Raw genomic sequence first — 16,855 nt, 5'->3', positions numbered from 1 at the left:
CATAGTAAGTGCTATGGTCTCTGTCCATTCTGAGTGCTGAATAGGGTGCTCTGCACATAGCAAGCATCCTTTTGCAGAGTCCATTCATTTGCAGGGGGTAAATGGTAAGGTGCCTGGGCCCATCCAGGCTGGGCCTTGGTGGGATCTGGCCCTGTGGCATCCATGGCACCCTCTTAGGTGGCCTCCATGCCACCATTCATTCATTCGGAGGGTGTGGGTTCCAGTCATTCATTCATTCAATAGTATTTATCGAGCGCTTACTATGTGCAGATCACTGTACTAAGCACTTGGAATGTACGAATCGGCAACAGATACAGTCCCTGCCCATTGACGGGCTTACAGTCTAATCGGGGGAGACAGACAAAAACAATAGCAATAAATAGAATCAAGGGGATGTACACCTCATTAAAACCATAGCAATAAATAGAATCAAGAGGATGGACATCTCATTAACAAAATAAATAGGGTAATTAAAATATATACAAATGAGCGGACAATCCTGCCTCTGCCACTTGTCAGCTTGGGGTGGGGGGACCGTGGGCCCGTCACTTCGTTCAGTTGTATTTATGGACTTTGAATTCATGGAATGAATGGATGGATGGATGGATGGATGGATGGATGGATGGATGGATGGATGGATGGATGAGTGAGTGAATGAAGGGTTAGTAATAATAATAATGTTGGTATTTGGGACAACCTGATTCCCCTGTGTCTACCCCAGCGCTTAGAACAGTGCTTGGCACATAGTAAGCGCTTAACAAATACCAACATTATTATTACTAACCCTTCATTCACCCATCCATCCATCCATCCATCCATCCATCCATCCATCCATCCATCCATCCATCCATCCATCCATCCATCCATCCATCCATCCATCACAAATACCAACATTATTATTATTAAGGAGTGAACGAATGGATGGATGAATAAATGGATGGCTGGATGAATGAATGAGTGGGGCGGCCGGGTCCTGCGTTGCCATGGGGATGGGGCGGGGCCGGAAGAGGCGCGGGGTGACCGGAGGGGGGCGCTGTGGCGGCTCGGTTGCCGTGGAGACGGCGGGGGCCTTGGCCCCGCCCCCGCGCGGGAGGGAGGGGCGGGGAGGAGGGTGACCGCGGCGGCCGCAGCGCGCCTGCGCAGTGCGCTCCTCCCGCCCCTCCGGGCCCCGCAGTGTCGGTGCGTTGGAGGCGGAGCGGCGGTGGCGGCCTCCGCTCGGGACCGTCCGCATCGCCCCCGCTGCCCCGCTCCGCCCGGGAGCGGCCCCGTGCACCGTGAGTGAGGACCGGACGGGGACAGAGGGAGGGAGGGAGGGAGGGAGGGATGCAGCGGGAGGCGGCGGGGCTGCATCCGCCGGAGGCCGAGGACGCCCCCCTCCCCCTCCCCCTCCCCCTCCTTCATCCATTCCTTCATTCAGGCAGCTGGACCCCCCTGCTAGGGGCAGAGCTTGGAAGGGACCATCCCTCCCCCGCCTTGAGCCCGTCGCTGGGCAGGGCTGGTCCCTCTCTGGGGCCCGATGGTCCATCCCGAGCGCTTAGTCCGGTGCTCTGCACACAGCGCTCAGTACGTACTACTGAATGAATGAGCAAAAGAAATAGGGTGATAAAGATGAGGCTCCGGGGGAGGGGGAGTAATGTCTGCAGAGGAGCACGGTGGGGAGGGGAAGGGGGAAGGTGGGGGGTGAGGGGGAGCAGAGGGAAAGGGGGGCTGGTCACCTCCACTCAGTCAATCCTCTGGGCAATACTGTGTGCAGGGCACTGGGCTCAGCGCTAGGAGTGGACAGTTGGGCAACAGAGAGGGCAGGGACTCACGGTCTAAACGGGGGAGACAGCAAAACAAAACCCCTCTTCCTCCTCCTCCTCCTCTTCTTCTTCCTCCTCCTCCCTAAAGGATGGCTTCCTCCGTCCCAGGGACACCCCCACCCTCCACCATCTCCGACTTTAAAGAGATTTTTCTCCCTCCCTCCCTCCCTTTCCCCCTCCCCGTCGGCCTCTCCCCCAGGCTGGGCCAAGGAAAAGGGTGGGTGAGAGGACTGGCAGTGCCCCCCACCCACCTGCTTTGCCCCCCCCATCCCCCCTTTTGGGCATCCCGGGTCGGGGCGACCCCTCGTCGGCCTCGTCATCCCAGGCGCCGCACAGCGCCCGGGGCAGCCTTAGAGCTGGAGGCCGCGACCCACCTGCTAATGCCCAAACTGGAAGGATGCCCAGGCTGCCCGGCCAGAGGAGGAGGAGGAGAGCCTTTGGGAGTGGAGGTGTCGGGGTAGGGAAAGCCTGTGATGCAGTAAAATCATCCTTTTGCAGAGTCCTTTGCAGGGGCGAAATGATAAGGTGCCTGGGCCTGTCCAGGCTGGGCCTCGTTGGGATATGGCCCTGTGGCATCCATGCCACCATTCATTCATTCAATGAATTCAAAGTCCATTCATTCAGTCGTACTGATCGAGCGCTTACTATGTGCAGAGCGCCGGACTAAGGCCTCGGAATGGACAACTCGGCAACGGCTAGAGACCATCCCTGCCCAACAACGGGCTCACAGTCTAAACGGTTCCTTGCGTTCCCCAGTGAGGCAGTTCCCCTATTAGAGCCGCGGCCGCCGCCTCCTTGCCCTCCCCATCCCCGGTGGGGGACGGTCCCCGATGGCAGTTTTGTTTTCTGAGCCCAAGAGAAAACTAGGCTGAAGTCAGAGCCATTTACATTGGTTGTGCTGAGCCAGGAACAGCCTTTTAAAACATGCCTCAACCTGTGGGTCCCCTAACCACCGACTTCTGTGTTTACCAACTTCCTTTGATGCCTTCTTTTTTTTTTTAATGCTTCCCAGATTACAGGGTAGAGTCGGGAACTCAGGGAGCATAAGCCTGTTCCACGAGGCCGGCCCCACCTGGGTTCAAGAAATTGGGGGGGCTGCCCCGATGTGGGTGGGATGGATGGGCGACCGCTAAATGCTCTACTTCTTTGGAGTTGTTGGGGGCCGGCCGGACCTTGGAAAATCCAGTTGCATTTGACCGGGGCTTCATGGCGCCTTGGTTTTTAAGCCCCAGATCTGCTTCCCAGAGCCCTGACCAGCGTGGAGGGGGATTCTGAGGCCTGAGAGTCATGACCCCTTTGCCCAGTGGCCTCAGACCCGTTCTGGATGGTCTGATGAAATGACCGTCCAAGCGAGGCAAGAGAAGGCCGGCAGACCTGACAACGGTTCCTCCTGCGTCGAGCCTATTCTGACCAACAGTAGGGAAAGACGAGTCAGAAATCAATCAATCAGTGGTATTTATCGAGCGCCGACAGTGTGCACGGCACTGTTCTGAGTGCTTGAGAGAGAACTTTCCAGCCCGCCTGAGGTGGATGAGTTTGAACAAATAGTTTAGTCTTTTAACTTATTGTGTAGGTTTTAAGAGACGTCTGTGACGGAGTGGCTGTGTTGAATACGTAGATACACATCTTTGTCCTTCATGCTCGAAGGCGCCGCTGACTGTTAAATTCACCTCTGAGTATGGGTGTACCTGAAAAACCCCAGTGTGGGACCCGTGGTCCTGACCAGACTGGACAAATACAGACTGTCCTTTGTTGTGCTTTTGTTCAGTATCGCGAAACGGGGTGGAAAGTAATGGAAAATTTGGGCCTGCTTAACCTGCCTGGAACCACTGACTACTGGGAAAATCAAAGATATGATTCCCTGCTTCTTCCTCCCCTGTTAAAAAAAAAAAAAAGCAGCAGAGAGTGAATACCTTACTACAGCTGTGGAAGAGCTCTTGGTATTTACTAAACTATCAGACGTCAGACTTTTTAAATGAAGAGAAAAAGGTGTGTGAAAGAAAGGTATTTCTTATCGTGTCACCTGTTACCAAATGGTTTGGAAACGAGAGCCATTAAAGCCCAAAGAGTAAGTTGTGAGATATCTGAATGACAGGGAGGATGGTTCATCAGTAACCAGTCGGAACAGAACAAAGTGGCAGAGATCTTTGTAGGACAGAAAGGGGACAGTCCCCCCAGAGATGGAAGTTAGACAACTAGACCAATTAGAGGTGAAGCTGGTATTTGAATGAAGGAGAGAAAATGAATACTAGGGAAATTTTGGAGAAAAAAAGGACATTATCCTTGGAACAGGAGAGAGACGGGGAGCCTGGTAGCTGGTCAGTCAATCAATAGTATTTTTTGAGCACTTCCTATGTGCAGAGTGTTGTATTAAGCACTTGGGAGAATGCGGTACAGTAGAGTTCTCTGCCCCAAAGGAGCTTACAGTCTAGAGGGGGAGATAGACATTAAAATAAATTATGGGTATGTTCATAAGTCCTGAAGGGCTGAGGATAAGGAGAAAATCAAGGGCTTAAAGATTGAAGGGCATAGGCATGTTCTTTCCTCAAAAGGAGCTTACGGTCTAGAGGGGGATACAGACATTAAAAAATTAAATTTTGGATATGTTCCTAAGCCCTGTGGGACTGAGGATAGGGAGAATAGCAGTGCTTAAAGATCGAAGTGCACGGACAACGCAGAAGGGAGAGTGAGTAGAGGAGTTGAGGGCTTAGTTGGGGAAGACCTCTTGGAGGAGATATGATTTTAATAAGGCTTCAAAGATGGGGAGAGTGGCGGTCTGTCCTCTGTGAAGGGGGAGGGAGTTCCAGGCCAGAGGGAGGATGTGAGCAGCTGGAGCTGTTAAGTCCAGGTGGGAGAAGAGGATGGACATATCGCATACGTTCATTCAGTTGTATTTATTGAGCGCTTACAGGGTGCGGAGCACTGTGACATTGTCTACAGAATTGGGAGTGTCCAGGTGAATTGGGATTTGTGAAAGCAGTGCCTCTCTCTCTGGTAAAATCTCTTTTAGGGACACTGAGTGAACCCATTTTGGGAGATTGGAATTTGGGAGTTCACTGGATGGCAACCTTAAAATATTGACTTATACAATGTGGTCCAAGAACTAATGGGAAAATCCATTATAGAAAAGATGAAGTATAAACAAGTTTGCCATGAAGAGGTTTTATCCTGATTTTAACAAAAAATGTCTTTTCACACTCTAACTGCCTAAGGGGGTCCTGCCTTTCTCCCACCTGCCTATTTATATGTTAAAATCCTTAGGAAAAAATAACAATATGGAGCTATTTCCTTTAAAGTTTCTGCATGTTCAGGGCCTCCTTGTTATGTATATTGATTAAAACTCTCCCTAGGTGGGGGCTTACTCTGGTGACTAGCTTTTCTAGTTAATAGAGAGGTAGTGTAGCTTAGCGAATAGGGCACAGGCCTGGGAGTCCTAAGGACCTGGGTTCTAATCTCCCCTCCACCATGTGTCTGCTGTGGGACCTTGGGCACGTTATTTAACTTCTGGGCCTCGGTTACCTCATGACTAAAATGGGGACGAAGACCGTGAGCCCTATGTGGGACGTGGACTGTGTCCAACCTGATTATCTGATACCTACCTCAGCGCTTAGTACAGTGCATGGTGTGCAGTAAGCGCTTAAAAAATATTTCAAAAAAATAAACGAACTCCCATAAACAGACTGTGCTCATCTTCTGGAATGTTACAGGACAAGGCAGGGGTTCTGTCACCCTGCAGTTATTCACTCATCTCCTACCACCAAAACAATCATCCTTCTCCCACATTCTGACTTACGCCGAGGGAGGTCACAGAAGTTTGGCTTTTGTAGGCTCTGACGAGGGTAATGGAGTGCTACAAATGGAGATCTGAATACTGACTTTCCTCAGATTTCCTGGCCACTCCGGTTAGTGAGCAGGGGACCCTCACGTAGCACTGCCCGATGACGTTCCTGCCAGCGCTGTGGGGGGGTATCTAATATTTTATTGGACTTGAAACGCCAAAGCTCTGGAGAGCCAATGGGAAGCTTTCAACTCCTACCGGCACTTACTCAAGTGTCGAACAAAAACTGTTCCTTTCAAAAATTGTACAGTGGCTCACTTTGTTCCATGTTGAAAAGCTGAGGAGGACCCCCGCCTGACAGGCGATTTCTTAGCATCCCATAGAGAAGGTCAGGTGAGAGAGTAATGGGGTTGGGAATGATTCTGTGAAGCTTGGGTTATGGAGCGTTTCAAACTGCAAAAATAGAAATGTATGAAATGTCCCTTTATCTCAGTGCATTCAAGCTGACCTGATTATTTGAAATACCGTTGTGCGGTGCCTTTATGTGGAACCGTTGACTGAATTAGTGCATGTGTGTGTGTGTGTTTGCATATGGTGAGGAGGGGTGGTTTGGTTTTCAGGTCTTCTGGTTTAGTCAGTCAGCCTCAAGTCTGAATGGTGGTGTTTCATCTAGGCCTCGGGTTGAGAGGGAAAAGACCTTACAAGAAGCTACTGTGCGTCTGCTGCCTCGGGAATGAGGCCCAAGTCTCGTACCGTTCACGGTCACAATTTCATAATAGAATCTCTCAGATCGGCTTCGACCCAGAGCACTTTCCGACTGAAATAGCTACTGTCGAAAAGAGAGTTGGGATTTGCAATGAAGCTACCGAAATGAGGAACCCAGTTCAGGTCGTCCGTATAGTAGACTAGGCGAGGGGCCGGGGTTGCTGCCACAAACCAGGGAGGAGAGGTCGGAGCCGGATCCTGAAATGGATGACAAGTTAGATGGACTTGGAAAACTGTTTAGAAAAACCTGGTGAATCACGGTGCAAGACAAGTCTTCTAAGACAGGGGTCAGGAACCTTTCCGTACAGAATAGCCAAACAAAATGAAATCGCAGAGTGGTTGGTGTACAAAGAGGCAAAGGTACAATTTAAGCACACATTTTGATTCATTGGGAATCAAACCATTTTAAAAGCCTCATTTCCCCCGACCCACCACCCTCTGCAGCAGCCATGTTGAATGCCTCTTACCTAACCCCCGTACGACCCCCGGTTAGCGATGGCTAGGCCGGATTAGCCCCCGCCACTGGGGACCCAGGGCTCTTTGGTTTTACGGGGCCCCCACGTGACGCCCTTATGTCACACTGCGCACTGCTTCGTAGCAACAGCTATTGCTGCCAGTGAGGGAAGGCAGGGGAAGGAGAGGGGAAGGGAGACATGGTGGGCCTCTGCCCCCTTCCCTCTCCTCACCCCAGGAATGTGAGAGGGCAGGACCCACCTAGCCAGGCACGGGCAGCTGTGGACAGCCCTTCCCTCGCAGCTCGGACCCACCGGGGCCTGCCTTCAGATCGCAGATCTGTCCCGTTATCCCCACCTCAGAGCCTGACACCGTCCCACCCCACAGACAGTGATGGGATTTAGCTGTGCTGCCCAGGTGCGGAGGCAGGGGCATGCCCGGTGGGTGGATGCCCCGGCCCACAGCCTCCCTTCCCTCCTTCCCTTCTGGTTGCAGAGAGCTGCCGAACCCACCGAGACCTCCAGGGTGGGCAGGGATTCCCCTCGGTGAAGGGGAGGGGGACTCCCTAAGCAAAACACGGTGAGGATTCTTCAGGCCGAGAGGTGGGGGTCCGGCCCCGGCGTCACCCGCCGAGTCCTGGAGTTCCCCGAAGGCCCTCCAGGCGGGAGACCCGGGTCCGTGTCCTTCTGAGGGCCGATGCCCCCCTGCTCCATCAGGCGGAGAGTTTGGGGGTCCGCCTGGGGCAGGCTTCTTCCACTGCCCCAGCAGCCACGGGCCGAACGGAGCCCAGATGCGGGCGTCGTCCACCGCAGCTTATAGGTAGGGGCCAGCGGTGGTGCCGCCTTGCATTGGTCCGGCACTGTGTGTTGTGAGGTGTTTGCCCCCTCCCCGCTCCCCAACACACGCCACACACGCCCCTCTTATCCTGAGCCCCTGCACAGCTGTCTCACATGCTCCACTCCCGCACCCCCGGGCTCAAGAGCCACATTTGGCTCCGAGGAGAGACGGATCTGGCTCTCAAACCGTAGGGTGCCGCCCCCTGTGCCAGGAATTCAGAACCGGGAGAATCCAGAGCTTCTGCTGCTGCCTCCGCCGCCGTAAAGGGGTGCTCAGCAGAAACCATCGAGACCGACGTAACTAAGCAAACGCTTCGGGTCCGGGACGGCGTAGGGTCCTCCCCTACTCCCTTGGCTTGTTAGCCAGCTGCTCCGGGAACGTGGCCTGGAGAGACAAAGTACAACAGAGGAGAGTGAGAGTCAGAGGAGGCTTCCCGCCGCCCCAAGGGCACCGCCTGCGTGGTGACTGCCGGGCTCTGGCGTTGGCATCCCAACGATCGGTGTTGGCCCACTCTGGCAAGTCAGCGAGCACCTGGGTACTGTCACCGGTGAGTCACTGAGACCCGAGTTGGATCGATGAGTGTATTGCCTGGTGAAAGAGTCGGGCCCAAGAGCGCCGAGTGAAACTGAGCAGCCCTTCCTCTTGTGTGGAACTGCGTGCCTGCCGGAGTCTTATCTGTGCGGTGTAATGTGACCTGCTTAGTCAGGCTTCCTGCAGGAGCCTGATTTTGGCAGCCAGCCCCTCCAATCCCTGCTGCTCACCCGAGGCTGTCAGGAACTTTGATTTACTCTCCGGTTGCCCTGGTTTTCTATGGGGAGAGACCAGGCTGGCAACTCCCAAGATGAACGTCGATTAGGTTTGCAGCTTCATCGCTGCCCTTTTCTCCCAGCATCTCAAAGTGATTTGGCCTGGGAGAAGAGGCCGTGCTGGCTGAGCTATCGCTCACACTTGGGGCTTCTCAGCTGAGAGGAGAGAGCGAGCGAGCGTGTGCGCGCATGCACGCAGCACTCGACATTTTAGGTTAAGGGGACCAGATTTCCTTTCATCAAATCCAAGGATCCCCGCTCCTCCAAATATAGGCATTATTTTCATAAATGTCTAAATTGTGTTCCCAACGCTCTGACTCCTAGTTCCTGATGTAAATGAAAATAAATAATGAATTTATTGAAATTCCATGTGGAGCAGAGCATGTATAAATTGTATGCACTATTTTTATAGGTGTACTGGTTTAATACAATTTGGGGGAGACACAGGTGCCAAGAGAGATTTTCTGCTGTCAATCTCCTCCAATTTTATTTTTATTATTATTATTGTATTTGTTAAGAACTCACTATGGGTCAAACACTCTTCTAAGCACTGGGGTAGATACGGGGTAATCGGATCGGACAGTCCCTCTCCCACATGGGGCTCACAGTCTACTTAGGAGGGAGAACAGGTATTTAATCCTCATTTTGCAGGTGAGGAAACTAAGGCGCAGAGAAGTTAAATTACCCAAGATCACACAGCAAAAATTGGCAGAGCCAGGTTTAGAACCCAGTTCCTCCAACTTCCGTGCCCGTGCTCTTTTCACTAGACTCTGCTGCTTGTCAGTTTTCCCTTCTAAACCACGGTCCCCACTTTGCCTCCTCTCACCCACACTTCTTCACACACTTAATTGTAGTATTTGTTGAGCGCTTACTATGTGTCAAGCACTCTACTAAGCCCTGGGGGAGATACAAGATAATCACTCCAACAGCCCTGCACCCTCTCTGGCCTCATATGGCCCAAGCGGAGTCAGGATCTGTAGTTGAGGAGAGAGCAACCTCTCTGAAACACAATACTGTAGGAGGCCCTTGAGGAACATGGTAAATACTGGACACAATTTCTGCCCTCGGGGTTGTTATAGTGTAAACCAGGAGACAAGTCAATAGAACAGTAGAGCTATAAATGGATAATTGATTATTATAAACATGGTAATTATAAGAGGGCAGCTAGTCCTGTGGGGATTTATCAAGTGCCCTCTTTTGACATGACAAGATGACCCCCTGAGGGGACTCTGTTACAGTCCACCATTTCTCCCTGTGGCATTCTCAGCTACGACCCCCAGCAAGCGGAGAGACTAGGCTCCGGCTCTCTCGTTCACTTGCTGGGCCACTCAGAGCCAAAGGCTGGCTAGCGTGCTCTGTGGCCCGATCAGCTGTGAGAATAAACTGGAACAGGTCAGGACAAAAATTTCCAGAACTGCTATTCCGGTATGAAAACGATCTGACCACGGCGATGGCAGGCCTCTGAGGGCTGCTCTGCCAACCCACATGGCCACTCTGGGAGGGGTGTGGCACCCGTCCCCAGACTTTGGCATCACTGGCTCACCACCGCTATTCACCTCCATCTTGTCAGAGACCCCTCCTCTCCACCACTCGCCGGCACCCTCTCGCTCAAACTGTGGCTCGGGCCCATATCACATTGGTGGTTTGTAGTTCAGGAGGCTTGACCACCCCCAACTCCGTATCCTAGGGTGAATCCCATTCGGCAGCTAGTTGGCAGGTTCCCCTAGTCACACCCCTGGGTCTTGGGGCCAAGATCCAAGCTGGGGCAGAACCGGGGGCCCTTCTCTTGACAGGAATTGTTTCAAGAATCTTTCCCTCCATAACAGATCTAAACCCCAATGGAGAGCCTAGAACTGACCCTATTGCTACCGCCTTGGGCTCTTCCAGCCCTGGAAGGCAGAGTTAACCCCAGAGCGGATCCCTTTTCCTCCTACAGATAGGCTCCAGACTCCAGATTCCCTCTGGGCTCCATACCGGTGGCTTCATACCCTCTCAAAAACACGAGGATGTTTAGAACTAGGGCCCTGTTCCATCAAGTCTTGTTCAGAACTCCCAGTGGCTTCTTAACTGGCACTGGCTGCTGGAGAGAAGAAATCCCTAAGCTTACCTGTGGCCCTGAGCTTCAGCTCAGTGCTCCGCCTACTCAGAGGTCTGGTGATAGCGACAACAAAACTTCCAGAATTCTTCCCTTCCCCTCCTCTACTCCTTCCCCTTGGGTTTTCCTGTGGTTGTGGTTTTAGTTCATGTTTGGGGAACTTTTCCTCTTAATTTCCCAGCCACAGTCTCCCACAGTCTCTACCCGGCTGAAAAACCAACCTCTCGGGAGGAACTGTGTTCTCTTCACCGCAGTATTTGGTTCTAAGCCTCAGCTTACAAAGATCCTGAAGTGCAGAACTAATTCCTGAACCTTCTCTCTCTCTCTTCCCCATTCCAGGAGTGGCTGCTGATGGCAGCTTCTCTACAGTGCCTTTAATACCTCAGAGGGCTGCTGAAAGTCTTAAGTCTGCAGTGGGGTATAGGAAGGTAAGGTTCCCACTCAGCTGGATAGAATCCTGTTTGGCATTTTTTTTAATAAAGCCATCCCTTTTGAGCAGTTCCATCGTCCTTGATTCCCCTGGAGGGTCAGTAGGTACTGCATATTTTTCCCGCTCTACAGATGGGGAAACTGAGCCAAGAGTGGAGTCAGTCACCCTAGGTTACATTTAGCCAGTTTCTGAGCCTAAATTAGACTCAGATCCCCCGGTGCTCCTTCTGGTACTGTCGGCTGCCTCGGTTTGTTGAAACATTCTTGACATATTTGAAAATGTACGGATGGGTACTCCTAAATCCTCGTCATGATTGTGGAATCCTTTCCCCCACTTAGCTTCACACTACAGTCAGAGGGTCAGCTGCTTCCTAGCTTGTTCGAATCACTTGGTCTTGGAAGGGGCATTGAGCTACCTAAGGCAGCTGTCCAACTCCTCCTTTCTTCCTTAGGGATAAAGAGGGAGTGACAGGCATCCACTATGAGCCCAGATGGTCTCGGGACCGAGGGGCACGGCCAGGGTTACTGTAGAATCATAGGGCTGGAAGGGAAAGATCTCCTGGCCAGCCAGTCTCGGATTCTGGGAGGTTTCATTCAGTTGGAATCCATCGCTCCCGATCTATTCGCCGTTGGAAAGCTGATTCATGCTCAGGGGTCTCTTCTGGTGCCTTATTTCTCTAAGTTAAAGTCCTTCCATCCGGTCTTCCTCCAAAACCAGAAGGGGCTGAGGGAAGAACGTTGATGCAGGGGTCCAAAGACATTCCTAGAGTAATAATAACAAAATGTGCCCGGAGTTGGAGGCCAAGTCCAGCTCAGGGCCGCTCGTGTTTCCTAGAGCTAAAACATCCTGGGGTGCCTGCCTACCAATTGAGAAGGATTAGATCCTGGAGGCGGTGGAAAGGCATTCAACAAGCCTCCAAGCCCTCAGGACTATCAACAGTTGGAAAGTGGCTTGGGAAGGCCCGAGAATGGGGAAAAACATGATGGGAAGGTGCCCAGGAGATGGGGCGGTTAGAGGAAATGACCATAGTGGAGTAATTGGACAGGTTGTGCGAGGTCCAGAGAAAGAAGGGGATTGGAAGAAAGGAGTTTGATCACTCAATCATATTGAGCACCTCCTGCCTATAGAACACTGTGTTAAGTGTTGGAGAGAGTACAATACTTTCGGGATCCCTGTCCCCAAGGAACGTCTAGCAGAGGAGACAGGCATAATTTACAGATAGAAGAAAAGGAAAGGACCGCGTATATTCTTAAATTATATAAATCACTATGTACAGAAGAGCTGTAAGGGCATACGTCTGTAATTGGCATGAGAGCCGCGTGGGAGTAGGGAGATATGACTTGGGAAGAAGAAAAATGAATTGGGAATGGTCTCTTGGAGGAGAAGGGATTGAAGAAGGGCTTCAAAGATGAAGAGATCTGTTGACAGCCGATCTGAAGTGGGAGAGAGTTCCAGGCAGGGGAAGGGCGTGAGCCAGGGGTCAGAGGTGGGAGAGAGGAGAACGAGGAGCAGTTACCTCAGGAAGAGTTGACAAGAATTGTCCCAGTTACTGAGTCATAATTGCAGTTTCTGTCTTCCAATGAGGGGGCATCAGAGTTTCCACCTGCATGCACACTGCAGAGTGACAGATTCTACTCGTCAAATTCCCCTGCAGCGTCAGGTGTCCACGGGACACCCCCAGAGTTTAGGGGGTGAAGTTGGAAGCGAAACCATTTGAACCAACAGCTGCCTCTTTCTCTGCAGTGTGCTACCTCATCACTGTCAGCAGTTGGGGGTCTTCCTGTCTGTTCTCAGGAAGGGGTCTGATTCTCAAGGAGGAGCCTGATTCTCAGGGAGGGGTCTGAGCATGAAGCTCTAAGGGAGGACCCTAACACTGTGTCCTCATTTCCTCCACAAAGTAAAAATTATTTGCTTCCCGCTCTGGGTTCGGGAAATGAATAAACACTAATAATTAGCGTTTGTGCTTACAGACCCATAGATGGGAGGCATGCTGAGTTCAAAGAAGTAGAGTTGGACGTGGGCAAGACAGCTAAATGTGAGCATCAGAATAGCCTGTCATTCCCACTCTCAAAACCCCATTTTAAGCAAGAGAAGAGTTAGCAGGGAGATGATCTTGGCTGCCTGGGGAGGTTGGAGCAGAGAAAGGATTGGAGACCTCAGGGCTGGGGACATTGCTACTGGGCTCAGGAGAAGCAGGGGGCCACCTGCTCCGCTGCAGGTAGACCTTCCAGCCATCTAACAGGGCTTGTTAAGCATCAGGCCTTTGAATGGTGGCTTACCTTTTGACGGAAGACAGAGCCACCCTCGTGGCAAGCTACCTCCTCCTGCTTCCTGGTGAAAACTGTTCCGAGTTAGCAGTGAAATTCCTGGGAACTCAGCTAAAAAAAATCAGGGGTGCGGTAACTCTTAACTAACACTTTTGAAGCACACAGACTTGAAGTTCAAGCTAACGGCAAAATAATTTTGCTATAGAAAGGGGGAGCTGGGTGTTATGTGCCCTCTCCTCACCCTCAGGAGTTTAGGGGGTGAAGATGGAAGTGAAACCTTTGAAACAGACAGCTGCCTCTTTCTCTGAACCACCTGTTATCACTGCCAGTGGTGTGGCTGCCTCCTCCCTAAGCAGAAAACCCGAATGTGAGATTCCTACCCAAAACATCCTCCCAGCCTGTCATCCCCTAGCTCTGAAGTCTAGCTTGCCAACCTTAGGACATTGGGAAGTTTATGGTGGTCTGGAGCAGTGAGGAAACTAAAGCTCTTCCCTCCCAGCAATAGTGCACTGCTTTTCTTGTGGTTGCTAAATCTACCCCATTCATTCTTTCCCTCCGTGTCCGTCCCCTCCTGACTTCTAGACCATGTGACCCCTCTGGCCAGGGACTGTGTCTGAATCAACGTCCTTGTGTTTCTCCCCCAGCACTTAGTTCAGTGCTTTGCATCTAATCAATGTTATTACTACTTCTGGTGTGGCTGGTTGAGGTCTAATCAATCAATCAGTTGTGTTTATTGAGTTCTTCCTGTGTGCAGAGCACTGTTCTAAGCGCCTGGGGGAGTACAGTATAACAGACATATTCCCTGACCACAGTGAACTTACGGCATAGAGGGGGAGGCAGACAATATCAAGAAATAAATTGAGGATATGGACATATGGCCAAGATGATGACTGCCCCAGCGGTGGCTTGAATGTGGAAGAATCCCCCAACCCGGGTGAAGGAGGGTAGACATAGAGGTGGGCCTTCGCTAATCCACAGATGATGGATCCCGCGGGTATCCCTCTGAGGCGGTTGCTGGAATGTCAAGAAAAGCAGTTCCTAGAGTTTCAGAGTTCTGTCTTTCTGCCTGGGACGCCTCTCTCTGGTTTCTCTGAAGCGGTGCTGGGTCTGATTCCCCACAGATGTTGCCAGAGGGCAGAGGACGCTGACACTGCAGCGAGTTTTTGTCTTTTGGCAGAAGAGACTAATTTCCTAATTGGTCCTTAAGAGCTGGGCCTAGGCTTGGGGCATTTTGTTTCTCAGCATCCACACAGGAGAGCATTGCGTTGCCTCATCTGGGCTAGGAACGGGCCCTCTTTAATGCAGGAATCCCGTGGGGGTGGGAGAAGGGAATGGCTAATGAACTGTAAAATGCCTGATGGGGTGTTTTTGAGTTCCCTGTTGCTTTCAGGGGCCACGGTCAGCCAAGCCAAGCCCGTGTGTGAACTGAAGGAAGAAGCACACAAAACCCCAGGCTAGCCTAAGGCCGCCTGCCAGAGAGGAATAAATGGGCCCTTCCTCTGACTAAGCTTCTTCTGAAGCAGCCACTCCAAGGTCAGCTGTTTGAAGCTCCTGGGAAAGAAGGAATGGCCCATTTCCCCTCCCACCTGGTGCTTTCCTCGTGATTAAGAAAACTTAATGGGATGTTAGCTGAGCACCACCTGTACTGTAATAGCCCTTATTCCGTAGTTCACCCTGTCAGCCAGTATGGCCGCTTAACACTCTAAGCCTTTTATAAACAGATCTACAGAAATCTCATTTCTGTGTTCTTATGTTTAGGCTGAGCCTTGAAACGCAGGCTTCCTCCCACCTCTGATTAGGTTCTAACATCTGGGAAGTCTGTGTTGTCCCGCTGGGTTGCAGGAGGCCAGTATTAGATAATTTTGAGCGTCTAATAGTTGTCCTCTGGAACATCAAAAGGTCGACCAAAACTTAACTGGCTTCTGGTAGGCTTCTCTGTAAAAGGCACCTCTCTGGGGTGCGAGGGAAGAGAGAGGGTGCCCAAGAATCTAGGCAGGTCAGGTGGTTTGGCAGGGAGAGCACCGAGACCATAGACAGGAAGTCAGCTCCATCACTGACTCAGGGCGAATCTGTGGGAAAAATCATTTAACTCTTCTGTAGCTCCACTTCTTCTGGAAGATGGGGTAACGTCCACTCCCACGACCCAAGCGTGAGCGCACATTTAGACTTGCTTTGAGATCCTTAGATGAAAGAGATTAATAAAGTTCAAAGTGAGGTGCTGATGCAGACTGAAGGTTGTCTTCCACGGACACCAAAACCTGTGAGGCCGGGGACGAGGGGAGGCGAGGGAGGTCGTAGGAAGAAGGAACGCCAAGAGGAGAAGGGGGAGATGGAGTGAGAGGCGAGTCAGGTCCACGCAGAGGGGTAAAGCACGCGGTGCAAGCTGTCGGATAAGTGACGGTGGAGACGTAGGTGGAGGTGGAGCGAGGTGGGATGAGTCAGGAGAGTAAGAAACACTGCCCTGCCATGAGCCCAGAAATACACTGGCCTGTCTGTGTGTGTGCCAGACTAGCAAGGATTGCTTAACTCTTTTGAGATTTTGGTATGAAGAACCCAAAGGGTTTTAACATGTTAACTGGCTGAAAGGATTTCTCTGGGCCTGCTCCCCTTTGCCCAGCCAAGAGGGACTTTATGAAGGCTCATCTGAGTGTGTATAATGAACAAAAGTGCTTGGTAAAGCACTGCATTTCTTGGAAACTGGCACTATACAAGTCAAAGGGTCGATGCGATTTTATTACCGTGTGTTGGATGGAACACTGTGCTTTTGACCGCTCTGCCTTCACAGGCCCAGATCCCCTCAAGCGTCACAGCCCCAGCCCCCTGCACTGTGGATGAAATGGCTGAAGTTCCTTGCCTCGTTGGCTTCCACAGATGGGCCAGGTTGTTGCCGGCAGTGCTGGGAAAAGATGAGCCCCATTTTGCATTTGCTCCTGCGCTGCGGCGCTGGGAACAGATGAGCGGCCTGGCAGAAGCAGACAGCTTGAGGACGTAACTGAGCTGCCATTCCAAGGCTGGGCCCGTCGCTCCAGGATGTCAGAAGGGAACCCAGCAGCAAGCGGTTCTTTGTTCCTCGACCCGCTCCACCGGTCAGCCGGAGTTCCAAATGGTTGAATCCCATCCAGCGACTTTTAGAAGGATCTTTCTTTGCCGTAGTCGCTCCCTCTCCAGTTTGTCTTTCGCCCGAGGGGGTCAGTCATCCCGAGGAAGGAGCAGTCACCCAGGCAGAGGTGGAGTTTCCTGCCGACCGAGTTAACTGACTCCAACCCAGGCTCAGAGCAGATGGCAGAACGCTCGGCCCGGGGGGCCTGCTGTGGCAAGGGCCAGGCCTGAATCCAGAGCTCCATCAGGAAGCGTCTCCCTAACGAGGAGAGGGACGAATGTGCTGCTTTGGCTAGTTCTTTTGATCGGTCTTGCTGGACGGCCCTTTACAGACAGCCCCGGTTAGGACAGGAATTTGTGAGGAGTTAAAAGCGGCTCTATCAAACACAACAGGGGGATAAAATCCCAATGGGCTCCATTCAGGATCCGGTGGAGAGGGATGCCGAATGCCTCTCTGGAAAGTCCCAGAGGGCCTGACGCTCCTGTTTGTGGCAACAAGTTGGCCGGGGCTCGGGGCAGAACT

At 52.0% G+C, this 16,855-nt stretch overlaps 1 protein-coding gene across 2 annotated transcripts in view; it reads left to right on the top strand.

Moving 5' to 3' along the window:
- Nucleotides 1-1,173: 1,173 nt before the first annotated feature.
- MAPRE3 (microtubule associated protein RP/EB family member 3) overlaps nucleotides 1,174-16,855 on the top strand; it is a 36,725-nt gene continuing 21,043 nt past the window's right edge. Inside the window, exon 1 of one of the 2 annotated variants that reach the window (XM_029072162.1) lies at nucleotides 1,174-1,274. The gene's annotated coding sequence lies outside the window, so the exon portion shown is untranslated. Of the gene's footprint in view, nucleotides 1,275-10,875; nucleotides 10,965-16,855 lie in introns of those variants that run through there. The other variant, XM_029072163.1, reaches the window with a different exon arrangement.

Source organism: Ornithorhynchus anatinus, chromosome 9 (genome assembly GCF_004115215.2).
Source record: "Ornithorhynchus anatinus isolate Pmale09 chromosome 9, mOrnAna1.pri.v4, whole genome shotgun sequence".
Lineage (NCBI taxonomy): Eukaryota > Metazoa > Chordata > Mammalia > Monotremata > Ornithorhynchidae > Ornithorhynchus > Ornithorhynchus anatinus.
Note: the sequence above shows the minus strand (reverse complement) of the source record. Positions and strands in the feature narration are given on the sequence as shown.